Genomic DNA, 20,189 nt, shown 5'->3' on the forward strand with positions numbered 1-20,189 from the left:
AATAATCGGAGAGGGGCACCTGAGTGGCTCAGTCAGTTGAGTGTCCGACTTTCAGTTCTGGCTCAGGTCATGCTCTCAGGGTCATGGGATCCAGCTCTCAGCAGAGAGTCTCTGCCCCTTCCCTGCTCACATGTGTCCCTCTCTCTCAGATAAATAAGGAAATCTTAAAAAACAAAATGGACATTTTTATATGTATTGTCATAGAAAATATCCAAAATATATTGTTAATTGAAAAAAAGCAAGTGGTAAATATTATGTATTGCATAATTCCATTCTTGCAAGCAATTGTCAGAGTCTATATGTATATAATATTACCTATAATATGTATTATATACTATTATATCGATAAAATACATAATTACATACATTATATGTTTATACTATTCTATATGTTATATACATGTATATATGTGACAAGAAATGTCAATTTGTTTTCTTTAAATCAAAGCAAATTTAGGAGTCTCATCTTAATAGGAAGACAGGAAATCCAATCTCCATGATTTGGGGAGACTTTTTCTCCCTTTCTAGAGTCACATATAAATCCCCTGGTCCCCATCTCCCATTGTGGCCACTCATGCCTATTTTGTCCACATTTGCATGGGTCATCGATTGGGCAGTACAGGGCCTTACTAAGCGTGGAGCAGAATCTTTCCTGAGACCAGGCTTTCCCTCTGAGAGATCCCTCTCTGGTCCTAGTCTCTCCATGGAGATGGCTCTGGGAATCAGGGCCCCAATTCCTACTATATGGAACCCAAAGACCTTGCCTTTTTTTTTTTTTTTGTCTTGAGGAATGTCTTTCTTCCAGTGCTCCCTCCCCTAGTACAAATCACTCCAGAAGTTCGAGACCCAGAAGCAGATATCTTATTTTCAAGGTTCTTTTTTTTTGGCTCTAAGTCAAAGAGATACAAAAGGCCTGAAATTTTTGGAATTCCTGTCCTTGAAATTCTGTGTGTTTACTTGTGTGTGAAGGTATGTGCATTTGTACACATGCGTACGTTCATGGGGGTTTATGGAAGGTATAAGTAGAGTGAGAATAAAACACTAATATCTTAATAAATCATTTTGCCACATTCATCTTACAGAGAGGAAACTGAGATCAGGCGACGAAGCAACTTGCCCAAGGTTAAACACTTGTAAGAGGCAGTGATAATTTTGAATTCTGATCTCTCTCACTCCAAAGATCCTTCTAAATTCCTCAAACTTAACCCCAGTCAGATTTTTGTAGTAGATACAAAGACTGGAAATTTCAGGTAAACCTTCCCAGATGTTCACTTTGGAAACTTATAGGGGAAACGTTAAATGGCCTGAATTTCTTTTCTTCCTTTTCAGACCGCATTTGAAGGATGCATGTTATGGCAGAGAAACAGCTTTAGGTCCTAGGAAGGACTGTGATAGAAAAACCATGTCGTGCCAGCATTAGTAGCCTGAAAAGCGCTTAGGGAAAATCTAAGCTGTGGTTCTGATTTGTTTTCTTCTAAAAAGCACTGTGCTAGGTTTTTTGGATTTAAGCAACAGAAACCCATTTTGCCTGACATATCCCAATGTAGAATGTATTGAGAGGATCTGGAGTGGGTCACAGATCCCAAGGAAACCTGACAAACCAGACCTTAGAGCAGGTCTATGCCTCTGAGGAGCAAAGCTCCAGAGCCCAGCCTTTTCCGGGGGATTACTATGCTCTAGTTTGAGTCTGTTCTTGAATTGAATGCTTGGAGTCTTCCCAGGGGATCTGATTGTCCTGATACAGGTCATGGAGCCAGCTACGCGCTGAAAAGTTAAGGACCCTTGGCTGGTACCCCCACTGAGGGGAGGCAAAGTGGGAGTGGATGCAGTTTGTCTTTGTCCAACATTGCTCAGCAAATCTGGGTGCAACAGGGTCACAATCTGGACTTTCCAGCTCCAAATTGGGCAGCCCCTACTTTTGATGTCATGAGTACTGTGCATTCCATTCCAAGCAAGTTCAAATTAAAAGCTACATTACACAGTTTACTGAGGGTATTTTTAGGCCCCAAGCACTTTAAAAAAAAAACTTTTTTTAAACAACCATATCCAAACAGTGAAGAAGAAAAATTACAAACACTGTGGGAAGTGATTATCTTTTCTCAACTGAGATCAGACAGACATCCTGCAGAACTGTGGTGTGTGTGGCTGATCTGCTTCCCGATTAAAAAGTGAATGAAACCTGGAAGCCTTGGCTCATGGGTTCCCAAACCTTGCTTCACATTAGAGTCGACTGTGGCCTCCGATTAGTGTTGGCTTTGGAGTTGTTTGACGTGGCTGGATCCCAGCTTTTCTTCTACCCCACCATGTGACTATGTGAAGGTCGCTGGAGCTGTCCAAGTCCAATTTGTTGATCTGAAAAATAGCGACAATGTTACATTGGACCTTATGAGGCTGTTGGGAGAATTAAACAGACTCTTTTGTGGGTGGTGCCTTTATCGCCATGACCCAGCTTCTTGTAAGTCTTCAAAAATATTCGTTGGCGTGGTCCCCTACATCGATCTTCCTTTAGCACGGCCCTTCAGGCTTTCCACAGATGCCTTTCAAACTCACTCCTCTTCTGTCTGAGATCTACTGTAAAAGTCAGAATTCCCTAAGACCGCTAAGTAGGTTATTTCATGAAAGCCAAATTTCAGAAGTAAATTAGAATTGATCTCCTCTTAGAAATGAAAAGTATTTGATCTGAAAGTCTCCTATTATATTTAAATCACACGGGGTTTAAAAGAGCCGCAGAAGATGCTGGCCAAAGCAGAGTGCCTTACTCTTCCCTTTGAAGGTGATCGCTCCCTTCTGGTAGGAAACTGCTGGTCCCCAGGAATCCCACTACCTTCTTATTCCTCTTTGTGAACAAAAAGGTTGCAAAGCCAGAGGCCAAGAACCAGAACGGAGAGATGGTTAGTTGCCTTCTTCTTCTTAACTGTTAGCTAAAAGCCTTCCCTTTGTGGTATCAGGGCTGGAAGGATGGACAGGCAGGTGGCAGGCAAGAACAGCAGTGGCTGGCAGAAGACATCCACGGAGGGGGGTGCCTGGATGGCTCAGTTGGTTAAGCATCTGCCTTCAGCTTGGGTGGTCATCTCGGGTCCCTTGGATGGAACCGTGAGTCAGCCTCCCTGATAAGTGCCTCTCTCTCTCTCAAATAAACAAAATCTTTAAAAAAAAAAAAAAAAAGTCACCCATGGAGCAATTTGCAGCCAGCAGTTGGGGAAACCTGACAGTTGACGTCGAACTTCCCGCAATTCCAGGAGGGATCTGTTTCCAAGAAAACGGGCTATGATGAGTAAGCAAGCTGTGTTCTGATCAAATTTGCATGCAGGTTGAATAGAAAATCATGCCCGGGGTTTGTGAGAAAGGTGACAATCTGTGAGCAGGTGTTCGATTCGTCCACGTTTCCCTGCAGCTAGGCAAAATGAGCTTTGCATGTAATGTTCATTTCTTTTCAACTTCCATGGCTACGAGCAGTGATTTGGGCTTACCAGTTTTCCTCCCCCACCCCTCTTAGGTGAACCATCCGTTTGGGGAGAAGCGAGATAAAATCCCAAATATGTTTGACTGTCCTTTTCCAGTGCCCTCGCAGGTGAGACTGTGTGTTGTTGGTGGACTCTGTGAAAGAACTGTGTGAGCTGAAGCCACAGCAACAGAACTGGTAAGGGGAGCGTAAGCAAGGGCTTGGAAAAAGTTCGGTGTCGTTCTAGATGGTTAGTTAGGTTAAACACCAAAGGGGGAAGTATTGCCAGTAGATACTCTGCTAGGTGAAAAAGGAAGGCAATTGACAAGAGTGGGTTTTAGGAAAGTAGGATTTTTAGCCCCTCGTTCTGGTTATCTATCGCCGTATAGTCTCATTCCTTGTCAGCTTACACGCTAGTGACTCTGGGGGTCCGGACGTCCGGGAAGCTTGCTCCTGCTTAATAGTGTCGGGGACTTCAGGTGGGAATCCCAGAAGGTGGAGGCGACTCCGCAGCTGGGGCTGGAATCGGTGTCAAAACCGGCTTGTCCTGTGTCTGGAGGTTAATGTCAGCCACTGCCCTGGGGTCGTGTGGTGGGGGGTGCTGTTTGCAGGAATGTGTCACCATGGCTTTTCCATGGCGGGGGGGGGGGGGGTGGGGGGGGTGGGGGGGCAGAGCGCGTATCCTCAGAAAGCCCCACTGACCTCACTCCAGCCTCTGTCCGGAAGGAAACAGGAGCGTTTCTGTTCTGAGCTCCTTGGTCCTGTGCTTGCAAGCTCTCAGGAGCAAACGGGCAGCCACGCATGCGTGCTTTTCCTTGCTCACACCCTGTGCCTCGGGTGCTCCCACTGCCCGGGACAGAGCGGCTATGGGGAAGGTGAGCACTCCAGATAAGGGAGCCTCCTTTTTACCCCTCCTGTGTCAGGGTAGCAGGAGGTGAGAGATAAGAATCACGAGCCCTGGCAACCTTGGTGTCCCCAGATACTGGCTATCTGCTTCTGACATCAGACGTGACAAGTCCCACAGACAGTTCTTCTTTTCAGATGGACCCCTGCCACTGTCCTTCAAACGCCCCCACCCCAGCAGGTGGCTGCCTCCTCATTGTAGAGACAGAGGGGCTTATTATTAGTCTGAGGGACACCTGGGCCAGAGGGCAGGTCCCTCACTTTTACACACATGGAAGGGACTTTCCTTGGAATGAATATAAGTCTGCTACTTTAAACCTTTAAACCCTTTCCTCAAAAGCAGCAAACTCAATATCGACCATTACATCTTCTCAAAAGAAACACTTTCTCATAATCCAGGCATCGGTCAGTTTTCCTGCAAAGGCCCCAAGAGCGAAGAGTTAGGTTTTGAAGGCCATACGGGGTCTGTTGCAATGACTCAAATCTACTTTGGTATATAAACAAATGGGTGCAGCCATGTTTCTGTGAAACTTTATCTGTGGACACTGAAACTTACCTTTGGTACAATTTTCATACATCACAAACTATTCTCCTTCCAATTTTTTTTTTTTTAAGCATTCAAAAAGTAAAGGCCAGGGCTCCGTTGCTTAGGCAACAGCCCTTGGCTCAGATCATGATCCTGGAGTCCCAGGATCGAGTCCCGCATCAGGCTCCTTGCTCTTCGGGGAGTCTGCTTCTCCCTCTGACCTTCTCCCCTCTCATGTTCTCTCTCTCAAATAAATAAATAAATAAGCACACAAATAAATATCTTATCTTAACTGTACAAAAATAAACATGAGGGCTAGATTTGGGTCCCTAGCCCTAGTAATTAAACTCATTACTCTGGAATACCCAGTTCCCTATAATTTACAGTTTAATCATCAGGCAAAATAATTGTCCAGGTACTACCTGGCCCAATGCAGTATGTTTCCAGCATCTACGCCAGCAGCCAAAGCTGCTCTCTGCTTTGTTAACATACACCTTCTTTAAATCTCAACTCAGTACCTTTCTTTTTAACTTTATGAGGGTTCTCTAGGTAGTTTTCCATAATTTTTATGCCAATTTATATTCCTACCCAAATGCAAAAGTGTTCCCTTTCCTCCACATCCTCACCAACACCTGTTGTTTCTTGTGCTGTTGATTTTAGCCATCAGTCTGTACTTCTGATGTGTGGTCCCCTGCGTGAGCATCTTTATCTGTACCTATTGGCCATTTGCAGGTCTTTTTTAAAAACTATTTTTATTAACACATAATGTATTATTTGTCCCAGGAGTACAGGTCTGTGATTCATCAGTCTGACACAACTCACAGCACTCATCATGGCACATAACCTCCCCAATGTCCATCACCCAACCACCTCATCCCTCTCACCCTCTTCCTCTCCAGCAACCCTCAATTTGTTTCCTGAGATTAAGAGTCTCTTATGGTTTGTCTCCATCCTGATCCCACCTTGTTTCATTTCATTTGCATGTCTTTTTAGGGGAGATGTCTATTCGGTTCCTCTGCCCATTTTTAAACCACATTATTTGTTTTTTTGCTATTGACTTGAGTTCCTTATATACTTCGGGAATCAACCCTTGTTCATATTTTTGATTTGCAATACTTCCTCCCATCTGTAAATGATCATTTCCTTTTAAAGATTTTTATTTATTTATTTGACAGAGAGAGATCATTGCAAGGACCTATTTAGAAACTGTCCCTGCTCCCCTTCCCCCAGGGGATTTACTTGGAGACAAGTCCCAGAAACCAGCTTGAGGTAACAAAGCCCAGATACAAAGGTGGGTCAGGCCAGGTGGAGATCTCTGATCAGTGGGGGGCGGGGGGGGGGATGCATACTGTCTCCCTGTTTACCAAGGAGTATGGGCCCCGCCCTTTGGGAGCCTTTTGGGCGCCAATCCCAATCAAGGTGTAATAGGCTGGTTCAAATGTCTGCTAGGGTAAATTGTAATTCAATTGGTCACCTAGCATCACTGTGGAGTTTCCTGTGTGCGTTAAAATCTCATTGGCCACCTGTGCATGGCCAGGCCTGACCGCATGGCCTTTGCCCTTAAAAGCTAGACTGTGAGGGGCACCTGGGTGTCTCAGTGGGTTAAGCCTCTGCCTTTGGCTCAGGTCATGATCCCAGGGTGCTGGGATCAAGCCCCGCATCTGGCTTTCTGCTCAGTGGGGAGCCTGCTTCTCCCTCTCTGGCTGCTTGTCTCTCTGCCTACTTGTGATCTCTTTCTCACCCTCTCTATCTCTCTGTCAAGTAAATAAATAAATAAGATCTTTAAAAAAAAAAAAGCTAGACTGTGAAACAGAGAAGGGTCACCCTCTCTTGTAAGAGGTGTGGCCCCAAATGTTCGGTTAGATTCTTGATGCTTGGTGCGAAATAAAGCTTTGCTTGACCTTTGCTTTGTATCAGTCTCGCTCCTTAATCACAGACCCATTATTAGGGCATAACAATCACAATTAGGCGGAGAGGCAAGCAGAGAGAGAGAAAGGAAAGCAGGCTCCCTGCTGAGCTTGATCCTAGGACACTGGGATCAAGACCTGAGCTTAAGGCAGTGGCTTAACCCACTGAGCCACCCAGGCACCCTGATCATTTCCTTTTGTTAGTGATTTCCTTTGCTGGATAGAAGCTTTTGATTTTAATGTAGCCCGACTTGTTTAATTTTGCTTTTGTGGCCTTTGTTTTTGGAGTCATTAAAAAAAAAAAAAAAAAAAAAAAAAAAAAAAAGATTGCCCAGAAAAAGAACAGAAACCAAAAGGAGCTTTCTCCCTCTGTTTTCTTTTAGGAGTTTTATGATTTCAGATCTTACATTTAAGTGTTTAATCCATATTGAGTTGATTCTTGTGGATGGTATAAGAGTCCAACTGCTTTCTTTTGCATGAGGCTATTTTTTTAACCGTAAAAAAAATAAGGAATTCCTGCCATTTGCAACAACATGGATAGAACTGGAGAACATTGCGCTAAGCAAAATAAGCCAAACATGAAAAGTCGAATACTATACAATCTCATTTACATGTGGAATCTAAAATAATCAAACTCATAGAAGCGGGAAGTAGAATGGTGGTTGCCAGGGTTAGGGTCGGGGGTGGGGGAGAAATGGAGCGATCATAATCAAAGGGTATAAAGTTTTACTGATGCAAGATAAACAGGTTCTGGAGATGTACTTTACATCATCATGCCTATAGCTAACAATGTAGTATACTGTATATTTAAAATTTGCTAAGAGGATAGATATTACATCAAGTGCTCTTACCACAGACAAACACACGAACACACACACGCACGTGAATCATAACAAAGGGGACAGGAGGAAACTTTGGGAAGTTATGTACATGTCTAATATCTAGATGGTGCTGATGGTTTCACAGATAGATGCTTATCACCAAATTCATTGAGTCCTATATATTAAACATGTACAGCTTTTTATATGTCAATTATACCTCAATAAAGTGGATTCTAAAAAAAACGCAATTTGACTTTAAATCTTTAGAAAACCCTTTAAGACACTTAATTGGAATTAAATTATGCTTTCTCATAACTTCCTATGTTTTTTGGCACTTATAATTTGTGTTTATATCTTTTTTGTATGCTCATGTAATTATCATCCACCTCTCTTATAAGACTGTAAACATCAAGAGATCAGAAACCAAGTCTCTTTCAATATCCATTGTACCCTAAGCTCTAGCAGAGTGCCTGGCACCTAGCAGGGACTCCATAAATATTTAATGAATGAATGAAATCTAGTTTCCTTTTGTCTATTTCTGTTCCTGCTCTGAAAAGAAGCAGATCTTTTAAAAGAATGGCACTTAAAAAATCAGACTAACCATCATGGACTCTATGGGAGAATTTCTTGCTTAGGTCCTAAAACAGAGGGAGCCAGTTGGATCTGAACTCAGAACTCAAATGAGGAGAAGAGTATGAGTCATAGCAGACCATAATAACCTCCACATTCTGCAAGCTTCACCTCTAGTAATTAGGCCCATGTTGCTCAGCTTTCCCCTTATTCCATATGGCTTACTGCAATGGTAATTATGTATTTATTTGGTGATCATTTGATTATTGTGTCTTTAGTCATGGAGGCACTATGTACACTCTATCTAAAAATTGTCAAAATAAGGAGACTTTTAAGACAAACAAAGAACTAGGAAACTGATAGTGATAAAAATTGATAAATAGGAAATTGATAAAAAGATAAATGAGCTGGAAAATGAACTCATTAGGCATGTTTATTTGTAGCACAGGTTTTGGCAATCTTTATTTTTCAGATCTTAATTTTGTCTTGTTCTTGCATTGCCAGATTGATACGATGGTGCCTGAGGCTCTGACAGGGGTTTGGAATATGTTTAACATTGTTTAAGGGTGAAGCCAGAGCAAGGCTGAGGTTTTATCATTCATTCAATAAATATTTATTGAGAAATGCAGGATTACAGAAGTACAGTCCTTGCCTCAAAGAAACACGATGTGGAACGTGCGTACCGACTTCCCTTGCCGGTTCCTACCCCATCCTTGGTTTGCTCTTGACTCTGCAGATTAGCTTTCAGTTTAGGTCAACTCTGGGTTAATCCAAGGTGCCTGTGACCAACAAAGAACTTTCCACTGGTTTTCGGCCATTCACTGTGCCTGAGACATTAGCATGAGTGACTGGAACGTTGGTGTCTTGGATCCCCCGCTAGCCTGAGGCTCCCCTTTCTCTGTCCCCTTATGGAATGAGATCTGACTCCAGCTCTGGGTGGGGAACCCCTGCCATGAGGGAAGGATGTCTGAGGAGTACCGGTCTGCAGGTCAGAAAACTTGGTTTCATCTTGGCTCAGCCACAAGCTCACTACATGCCTTAGGCAAATTGCTTTTCTCCCTCTGGACCTTAATCTCCTGTAAGAAAAAGAAAATGACAAACAGGGTAATGATATTGAAGGTCTTTTTTCAGGCCTTACATTCTCACTCTCTACCCATCACTGTATGTCTAGAGTTGAAGCGCCCCCCCAAAACACTAAGATCCATGGTTTTTAGTTCAATAACTACCTGGTTTTGTTAAACTTAATTTTTCGATGTTTCCAAAAAAAACCCCAAGTTCAACCATTTGTCAGTTGTCTGGCTGAAAACAGATGAAGATGAATAGGCCCTAAGGTGTGAATTCTTTCAGCAAGGAGAGGGCTTCCCCCTGGTGTTGAGAATCCTTTGGGGCACTCCTTTTGGATGAGCCCCAATCCGGCAACAGGCAGAGGGAAAGGGCTTTGATAGTTCAGAACAGTTAACATTTATTGAGCATCTGTTAGATGCCAGGCACTGTCCTAATTGCTTTGCACGTATTACTCCATTTAATGCTCTCTGCAACAGTATGTCATTCAAACAGAAAATTAAAAGAGCTCCCTTCCAACAGTCCAGCAAGGAGCAGGATGCTTAGCATCAGGATGAAAGTGTTAAGGGAGCAATTAAGGATGCATTTTTATGAGTGCATGGCTCTGCAAGGAAATGCTGGTGTTTCTTTTATCCGCCAAACGTTTTCTAAGCAGTCTTCCCGGTCCATAAGAAAGCCACTAGCCGTTCCATGTCACGGCAGCTTAAAGCCCATGGTTCATTATAAAAGCTGATGGAGAGGAACGAGGTGGGCCCTAGGAAAGAGGGAAAGGCGTGAACAAGTAGGTAGAAAGGGAGGTGTGTTTGGTCTAGACTTATTAGCCCAGGGGATGGTTCCAGTCATAAATTGCATGAATAGCTTGGAAGGGCAAGCTCAGGAAAATTAATAGAAGGGTTTTATTCTAATGATGAAGTCACTGGTCTTGTTTGCAGAGGACTCAGAAGCCAGATTATGAGTGGCTGGAAGTGACAGCTCAAAGCAAACGCAGGAAGTGCTAGAGACAACATAGTGGAAGAGATAGGAGGTAGGGCTCACCATGGAGAGCAGTGGAGGGTGCTTTAGGGTGAGGAGGGAAAGGGGCAGAAAGGGAGCAGGTTGGGAGGGAGGGAGAGAGGGAGAGGGAAGGAGCAGCCAGCACTCTCCTTAGCGATTCTGCCAGGTCTTCCGGTTTCCTCAAGATCACTATTTCTCATCTTCTCAAAAAAAAAAAAAAAAAAAAATTCAATGCCATTTTATTCTAAACACTGACTTTATCATAGAGTAAAATGGATTTAAGCTTGTTTTAATTCTATCACAGTATCGAAACACTTTCTTTTCCCCTCAGTTTTTTATACCCCATTAAAAAGCAGAACCCAGTTGTTCACAGCAGCCCATCCCTGGTTCCCTTGGCTCAGGTCATGATCTCGGGGTCCTGGGATCAAGCCCTGCATTGAGCCCCACCCTGCATGGAGCCCCACATCAGGATCCCTGCTCTGCAGGGAGTCTGCAATCCCTCTCCCTCGACTCCCCCCCACTCCCCCGACTCATGCTCTCTCTCCCTCTCCAATAAATAAATAAATAAAATATTAAAAAACAAAACAAACAATTCATTGCGCAGAGAAATGACAAAAGAAGTCCTGACATGCCTACATGCAAAATACTCTTCAAGCACATCCACATTCCCTGCCTCACTACCGTCATCCTTGTCTAAAGCACTACGGTTTCTTGTTGAACTTCTTGAAAACCTCCTATCTGGCTTCTGCCGTTTGTTACTTACCTTCTCAAAGCTGCTCAGTAGGCAGCAAGCACAGGGCTCACTGAAATGTATGAGCAGCTCGACCCTGCTTATAATGCGTCTGCGACTTCCTGCTGCACTTTGAATGAAACCTAAATTCCTCTCCACCTCAGGGATGCCGTTTCCTCCCGTTCAGCTCTGCTACAACCACACAAGCCTTCTCTCCATCCCTCAAACTCTGACCTCTTTTTGCCTTCCGTTTATTGTCCTTGCCCATCCCAACTATCCCTCCATTCCTCCCCATCCGAGCCCCTGGCTCCTTCCTGCATGCCCCCTGCGCAGTTTGTGAGGTTGTGTATCTATTCATCGGTTCACCTGTGAAGTCTTCTGTTTCTCCTGCTAGACCGTGAACTGCACCAGTCAGTGAGGGACTCCTCTGGGTCTCTTGGTCATGGTTCACGGGTGCATTGTTGTTGGTGCTGAGTAAAAAAATGACTTACTGAGTAAAAGAAAGAGGGTCATAGATAGATCCAGACCGTGGAGGGACATGAATCCATGTCTGTCTGCTGCTGTGACAGAATACCATAGACCAGAGGGCTTAAACAACAAATGTCTGTTTCTCATGGTTCTGGAGGCTGGGAGTCCAAGGTCAAGGTGCTGGCAGCCCTGGTAGCTGGTGAGCGTCATCTTCTTAGTTCGCAGACTACCGTCTCCTCATTGAGCCTCATGTGGCTGAGAGAAAAATCATCTTTCTCGTATCTGTCCTTGTAAGGGCACAAATACCTTTCATCACAGCCTCACCCTCATGACCTAACTACGTCCCATAGGCCCCATCTCCTAATACCATCACGTTGGGGGTGAGCATTGCCACATATGAATTTTAGGGGACCATCAACATTTAGTCGGTAAGGATACACACATGAGTTGTATTACTAGGATGGAGGAAGTCAGCTTCGTAGGTAACAAAGTACCGTCATTTTATAAACTATTTTAAACATTCTCCTAAAGGAAAAAAAGGGCAGCAGGTGTAATGTGACTACTTGAAGAAGCGACATTCCTTCACATTATTAAATGATATTTTTAGTATATTCATTTCTCCTCTAATTGTTGCCGTATTTACTTCAGTTTCCATGGGAACATAGAGAGGGACTTCCCTCTTTTCCCCACCCCTCTGGGTTTCAGCAAAAGAAAATGGACCATGAGGGGGTTTTTAAGAGCTGCTTCAAAATTCAAAATCTGGTGGTTGAGGGACAACAAACACTTGTTGGGTCCTGTTCGGCACCAGATGCTGCGCTAGGCATTGAGGAAGAGGAGATGAATGAAATCTAGTGCTTACCAGGTAGGAGAGGGGGCCACTAAAGGAATCCTTTGAATACAACATAGTGGGATGTGACAGACTTTGTGAAAGGTGTTATGCATCTAAAGAGAGCGGTCAAGCAAGCTTTTGGAGAGACAATGCCTAAATTGTATTTGAAAACTGTCCTGGAGTTAGCCCAAAAAGGGATGAGAAGAAAGAGTGGGAAGAAATCTCTCATCTGTTGCCAATTATTTTCCTCTTTCCATTCAAAAGTATTAAGAGTGGTTGTAACACACAAGGGAAAAAATGAGAAAGAAATTAAAACCTCAGAAAAGTGAAAAATATGTTCTACCCATCGCTTATGTCCATGTGCAATGGATGGACGTGGGTCAAGGTAAAGAAAATTCTGAACTGCATAAGTAAAGGACATTCCCAACCATTGGTGGTCTTGGGTTTTCCCAGACAGGAGGAGTCAAACTGCCAATTTTAGGGTATATTCAATAATCTCATATGAGAGAGTACCTTAGAGTAGGTGTGGAGTTAGAACAGCATGTATCATTCTGAAATGATGAGATGAAATAAAACGAAATGGTCAGGCCCTCGGTAGCCAGTAGGAGGAAAGCCGAGAATGCCGCCGCCCACCTGGTTGGTCTAGGGCTGGTGTTGCATCAGAGCACGACCAGCCATCTACAACCCTTCAAAAATAAACCAAATCTTTGTAGATATGTCCCAACAACATGAATGAGAAACGTAGTCCCTAGGGACCTTCTAGCTCCCTCTTTTCTTGCTTCTTCCCTGCCACTTCTCAGCCTGCATATGCTCCCTGTCCTCATTCCTTAAATCCCTGTGTCCTTTTTGTTACCCTCACCCACGTTATTTCCTCTTGATCCTGCACTCTATTATCCCAGGAATGATATTTCCATCTCCCTTCTAGGGGGAGGGTCCTCAAAAGCTAATTGTTTTCATTTTGTCACATGCTCATTAATAGGACCAGCAAAACTCAGTTCTGCTATAGACACAGAATCCTAAATGTGAGAAGGAAATTGGGGATCTTAGCACCATACTCTCACTTTACAGAGGAGAAATTTGAGGTACATAGAGAGAAGGCTAGAGGAGCTTCTTGGGGCCAGGAACCATCTGATAGGTGAGTCCATATGTTCATATTTTAATAGCTAAACTCCCTTGAATGAGGCTCAAAACTTAATTTCCCTCCACTGAATTTCTGTCCCCAGAAGATTCTATTGTGTCTCAGTGCCATCACAATGCCGCCTTTGAGGTTCTCCTCATGAAGTCAGAGTACGTGTTTTCTTTTCTATTTTTAAGTTTGAAAATGGTAACCACATTTTTGAGAAGTGCCTTCCTTCTTAACATTTTTACTAATTCTTTCCCCCAACTACCCAAAATAATTAAATGCATAATATGGAGCAAAATGTGTAGAATCATCCAAATATTTGTTCTTGGTTATGATCTGCCAAATTAAAAGCTTGCCTTTTGCAAAGTAACATCTGCAGGGAGAGAGGGTAGAAGAAACAGCAATAATTACAAGATGCCCGGCAGTGAGGCTAGAGGTTTGCATGTCTTTACGCTCCTGTGAAGGAGGTACCTCGGTTTGCATTTCACAGGTAAGCCAGAGTTTCGAGAGGCTCGGTTCCAGGTTAGATGGTGGAGCCAGCACCAGGGCTCAGGTATGGTCTAATTAATGTCTGAGCTCTTCATCTTTCCATTTTGCTCATCTGAAGATGAAATACACTGATTCAAAGGCAGAGTCATTTCATATCCTCATTCTCACTGTCTAGATGTCATAGATGGGTACGACAAAAAGAGGCAGTTTCCACTGTGTGTAGAGTCCTGAAAAGGATTTAATAGTGGAGTCTTTCCTATGGGCTGTGACAAGGCTCATTAGACACGCTGGCTGGGGTAGCTCAACCGAAGTGCCACAGGGGACAGTTTCAATATTTTAACAATTCCTGCCCTGCAATTCTCTCTGCTGTTTCTCCCTTTCGTCTAGCATGTGTCTGCTCAGAATCTTTTTGGATTCTTGGGTCAATCACTAAGCCAATCCTTCCTTAGCTGGTCTCATGCCCCACCCCCCCACTATACGATTTTCCTCTTTCACGTCACAATTCATTGTCCGCGTCTTTCTGGTTCAAGTATTAACATCAAACTATCTTTACATACATTTCATCATCCTTGCAACTCTGCTTGTTCATGAACTTTTCATTATTGTTATGATAAATAAAACAACAGGCGCTATGAAGTCACCGGGCTTTAATCAGGATACCAAGGGTAATGTAATTTCTCTTGCTCTCTCATAAGCCCATGGAGAAATCCACATGGTGCTAGCAATCATTCATTCAAGGGAATGTATTTTCCTGTAACTCCTTTGTGGACATAGTGGCTCCACCCAGTGGAGGGGTCCCTAAGAAAGACTGCAGGCTTGATGGTGACCTTCCATGGTCCTGGTGTTAACAATGCAAGTAGCTCCTTCATTTCCACTTACAATTTCTCACCCAAGATCTTATGCTTCACTTTTAAGTGCTTTGAAGACATAGCTTTTTAGACAGCTTTCAGCCAAAACAAATTAAGTTTTTTTTTTTAAGACTTTATTTATTTATTTATTTGACAGAGAGAGAGAGTACAAGCAGGAGGAGCAGCACGCAGAGGGAGAAGCAGGCTCCCTGCAGAGCAGGAAGCTGGATGGGGGTCTTGACTCCAGGATCCCAGGATCATGACTCGAGCCCAACGCAGATGTTTAACCGAATGAGCCACCCAGGTGCCCCGCAAATTAAGTTTAAAACTCAACTCACTGTTATTCTAGAACTATGTTCATTATGTTCATGTAGTCAGTAGCCACATGGAGTACATGAGATGCAACTAGTCTGAACTGAGATGGACCGTGAGTATAACACTTCAGTTTCAAAGACTGAGTATGAGAGGGCAAAATAGCTCATTGATGATTTTTATATTGATTACATGCTGAAATCATAATATTTTGTAGGCAATAATTGAATAAAACATAATTAAAATAAATTTCACCTGTTTTTAATTTTTAAAAATATGGCTACTAGGAAATTTAAAATTATGTATGTGAGTTGGATATTTCTATTGGACAGTGCCGTGCTAAAAGATCAAATCTGGCATTGAGGGGACTGTCTAACTCTGATCTTTTTTTTTTTTTAATGAGTGAAGAATGATAATAATAGCTCATTATTGAGTCAGTTTTGCATACCTAATATGTGGGCCGACACTTACATGTATTATCTCCTCCAGTCTTTACTGCAATCCTATGTGGCAGGGGCCATGGTTATGCCCATTTTTGAGCTAAAATCTATGGAGAGGAAGTAGCTGTCCAGCATCATATAGCTTATGACTTGGATGTTATGCATAGCTTTAATTTCTGCGAATGATAGAACACCCGTATTTTCCAAGATATAGAAGCTATATGTGTATCTCCACGGCTCTCTTTTACTCAGTCCGCCTTTCCCTGGTAGCCATTGTGCTATGGACTTCTCCCCAGCTCTCTTTGCCTTGAATTTCTGGTCTCATTTTCTCTTTGAAAAAGAAAAAAAAAAAAAGAAACATAAAACCGATTGAAAAGAAAAAGTCATTCCTTTGGAGCAGGAACTTCTATAATTACTGCACAATCTATTTTCTCAACTAACAAAAGCGAGGGGAAGTGGCAAAATGAGAAGCCTGTGATGGAAGGTGAAATTTCCATTGTGCCACAGTCACATGGGACACACGCGCCCACACGTTGCACATACATTGCAAATCCCTCTTCCCAGAATCTGTTGATGTATTTTTTTTTAATCTGCTATGTCATTTGCAACTACCTTCTCCCATTCTGTGGGTTGCCTTTTAGTTTTGTGGATAGTTTCCTTTGCTGTACAGAAGCTTTTTATTTTGATGCAGTCCCAATAGTTTATTTCTGCTTTTGTTTCCCTTGCCTCAGGAGACCTACCTAGAAAGGGTCCGCTATGGCCCCTGTCGAAGAAGTTAGTGCCTATGTTCTCTTCTAGGGTTTGTATGGTTTCAGGTCTCACATGTAGGTCTTTAATCCATTTTGAATTTATCTTTGTGTCTGATGTAAGAAAGTGGTTCAGTTTCATTCTTTTGCATATTGTTGCCCTGTTTTGCCAACACCGTTTGTTGAAGAGACCGTCTTTTTCCCATTGGATTTTCGTTCTCGCTTTTCCGAAGATTAATTGACCATCTAATTGTGGGTTTGTTTCTGGATTTTCTATTCTGTTCCATTGCTCTATTTTTCGTGCTAGAAACATACTGTTTTGATCACTACAGCTTTGTAATGCAACTTGAAGTCTGGAATTATGAAGCCTCCAGCTTTGCTTTTCTTTTTCAAGATTGCTTTGACTATTCGGGGTCTTTTGTGGCCCCATATACATTTTAAGATTGTTTGGGAATCTGTTGATATTTGCAGTGCAGTTACACCTTAGACTTGGTCCCCAAGTTAGTTTAAAGGAGAAAATACTATACGGGCAAACATTACAGGTCAGTTTCCTTATATAGGGCCGCATTGGAAAGCATCATGTCATCTCAGAACAAACCCCATTTGGCTGATTTCTTCTCCAGCTAAGAGTGAATTGTTGGTTCTGTAGTTGAATGTCACATGGTGCTGCTTGTTTGTATGTAGGCAACAGGTTATACGAAAAGCACATCATTTTAGACACTAGAATGATGCCCAGCACAGTAAGATGCTCATTTCAGGAGACGTCCATGAAAACAGAGAGCAATGAAATTCACTCCACCCATCTGTTACCTCAAGGACACACAGTCATTTTATGGAATGAAGGGTAGAATTGCTGTTGTTATCTAAGTCATTGTTTTATCTATTTTTTTTTTTTTTTGACAAGCATATAAAATTGATTTTGTGCAAGTTAAGTAAACATGCATATTACCTCTCAGCCTCTCTGGTAAGTAATATTGGCCTCTTATGGGTCTATCATGAATGAAGGTCCTCAAAGAGGAGATTTTGCCGATAAAGGATGGGAAGTATTTCTCTTTAGTGGGCTGGGAGAATTTGTGAGTTCCTTCATTATTCTTAGCAGAATGCCCTCTCTATGCAGGATGCTGTCCCAGGTGCTGAGGATATAGAGGTGAATTAAGAGCCCACCCTGCTCTTACTGGCTCAGAAATTTCAGAGGCTTTATGCTTAAAAAACAAAAACAAAAACAAAAAACAGTGCTCAACAGCATTGTAGGTATTGTTCTTAAGCTGTCAGATCATAGTTTTTATCTTATTGTCATTATTATCGTTTCCATTATCATTAGAAAAAGAAGGAGGCAGAGGCTAGGAGGACAGGAAATGTTGGGAAAAGGTTCTGGGACCCCTGATGGGTCCTAGAGCAAGAGAGCAGTGTGGCAAAGTGGAAGGGTGTTTGAGCTTTGGAGAAGGTGTGACACCGATATCGTGAAGAGCCAAGTGAAAAAAACTTAGACTGCAAACTACAGCTCCTTGCCTATTAAAGCATTTCTGTTTTAAGCTGTGTTGAACAAATGCAGACAGGAGAACTCATCTGTTAATGAACTAGTGTCGATCTTATACTGGAATCCTGCTCTTTTGATAGTTTTGCTGTGTGACTTTCCAAAGTTTGAATACATTGACTTTGCCCAATTATCTCATTTTTTTAGGATATAAAATGAAGCGTAGAGTCGTTGAATTTCCAGGTTATTCGCTCAGTAAGTGTTTACGTTTAAAAAATATATATATATATATATTTTTGCTTCATGTTCCCCCTAAGATCATGACATTTTTCTTTGTTTTAAAAAGCTAATCACTAACCCACTTCAAAGGTGCCTCTTTGCCTTTGTGCTCTTAATCTAGAGTTTATGATATTTCTTGGTGCCAGCATGAGACACTATCTGCATCAACTTTGTACCTTTTTCTGTTTTCTCTCCTTCAGGTACTTTATGACCTAGACTGCCTTTTGGATCAGAAAGATATCAGAAGCTATAAAACACAAAGCCAGGATTTGTTATCACGAAAGTGTTCAGAAGGACAGCAGCCCTGAGTATGTGCCGTCCTGTGCTCATCATATGATCCTCTGTTCTCTTGACTCTACAACCCCTGTCCATCTCTGGGTAGAGGACAGAGGAGGCCAGAGTCAAAGCTGGCTGCTGGTGCTAGCTGCCCATCCACTGAGCTGAGTTACTGTGTCGCCACAGGCACACCTGTTAAGGTTGGGGGGGGACTCTCTCCGTTTCAGCAAGTTTGTATCAGGCCACACCTGCTGCTCTGAGCCCTGAGAAGTGTGACTCTTACAAGACTGTGAGGACAGCTCAGTTGGCCTTTGGAGCCAGGCTGCCTCATTTCCCATGGCTTTGAGCCCGCCTGTGGCCACATCCCCGGCTCCAGTCTCCCTCAGCACGCCAGATGCCAGCTGGTGTTCCCAAAGAGCTATGGTATCAGTGCCCAGCACTCTTTTCAATTAAAGAATATTTTTAAAGCATTTGAAAGGAAGTGTATTGCTTTTTTCTGATTATCAAGGAGGCACACTGCATGCAGAAAATTTTACTAACACTAAAAGGTATAACTCAAAAAAGCAAGTAGGAGCTACGATTCTGCTATCCAGAGATAACCATGGCTGTTTTATGAAATTCTTCATAGTTTTTAATCCTGTACCACAGTCACTTCTACAGTTGGAATGCTCTTAAACATACTATCAGGCATTCCATTTTTTTTCTCTTAACAATATTTTGTGAATATTTTCTCATATCATTTAATGGTCCATGCAACCTTGTTCTGATATGTGTGTGTGTGTGTGTGTGTGTGTGTGTGTGTGTGTGCGTACATATGCACACAATGCTTTCTAGTAATTTCTTCCATAACTTAAAACTTCCCTTAGATAGAGAACCATCCAGGGTTTCCGTATAACATCAATCCTCTTTATATTTTGATGTTTTACTCCTTATTCTAGGCTTCTCCAGGCCTCATTGCATTGTCTTCATGTTTCATTTTTTACACCAAAGCTTAAAAAAGTGAAATAATGAAGTACTTATAGGAAAAGTGATAGTCACCCCTCTATCTTTTTACCACTGAAAAGTCAGTTGTCTTCTGAGAAGATAATTCTTTTTTTTTTGTTTGTTTGTTTCAAGTTCATCTATCAGGACTGTTTAAATTTGCACACCACAGGTGGGGGGGAAAAGCAGCTATATATAGGACTAGCTTTACTAAATATAATGAAAGATAAATAATTCAGACACTTTACCATTTCTTTTCTCAGGGAGAAGAAGCTTGAAGATAGGCAGTCAGTCTTTGCTATGTAAGCTCCACGTTTTAGGGACTTAGGCTTTGCTAGTTTTCTGCTTCCTCTTGGCTTCTAGCTTCATGGTTCCAAAATGCCTATTGCTGCTCCTCACTCCATAAGAAGATATAAGAAGCAAAAGAAATACGGCATGCCCCTGGCATATCAAGAAGCTTGAAGGCATTTTCCCAAAAGTTGCCTATAGCAGATCTCTTTAAATTTCATTGGCCAGAGCTCACCTGTGTGCTAGGAGGCTGGGAATGTAGTTATTTATTTGGAATCAGTGCACTATTGAATAAAATTAAGGTTTTGTCATTCATAGATGTAGATGAAGCATATTGGGCAGGCCCTTAAAAAATAAACTGCTTTACATAACTGAATAGTTCAAGGGTTATCTACGGCTTCAGGTATAGTTTGATCCAGCAGATGATAACATCATCTGGACTTTAGTTCCATTTCTCAGAGATTCACACTTATCCTTTTCATGCACTGTTTTACCCCCAGACTGGGTGTCCCTACAAGGGCAGAGATGGCTGTGGAATTTCCTGTGATTGTATCCTTATATTTCACTATACAGAGAGGGTGGGAGATGTACTTTTCTGAGACTGCTTAGGGGAAAGCAAAAACAGTTTCTTCCCAGACTCCCAGCAAAGTCTCTCTGTGTATCATTGGCCCAGATTGGACCA

At 42.5% G+C, this 20,189-nt stretch overlaps 1 long non-coding RNA gene across 1 annotated transcript; it reads left to right on the plus strand.

The window, feature by feature from the left end:
* The first annotated feature begins 3,344 nt into the window (after positions 1 to 3,344).
* LOC309861435 lies at positions 3,345 to 18,668 on the plus strand. Its single transcript, XR_014309941.1, has 3 exons — positions 3,345 to 3,640; positions 17,891 to 17,938; positions 18,163 to 18,668. It is a non-coding gene; the product is annotated as an uncharacterized lncRNA (long non-coding RNA).
* The last annotated feature ends 1,521 nt before the right edge of the window (positions 18,669 to 20,189 follow it).

Source organism: Mustela nivalis (assembly GCF_964662115.1).
Source record: "Mustela nivalis genome assembly, chromosome: 3".
Taxonomy (NCBI): domain Eukaryota; kingdom Metazoa; phylum Chordata; class Mammalia; order Carnivora; family Mustelidae; genus Mustela; species Mustela nivalis.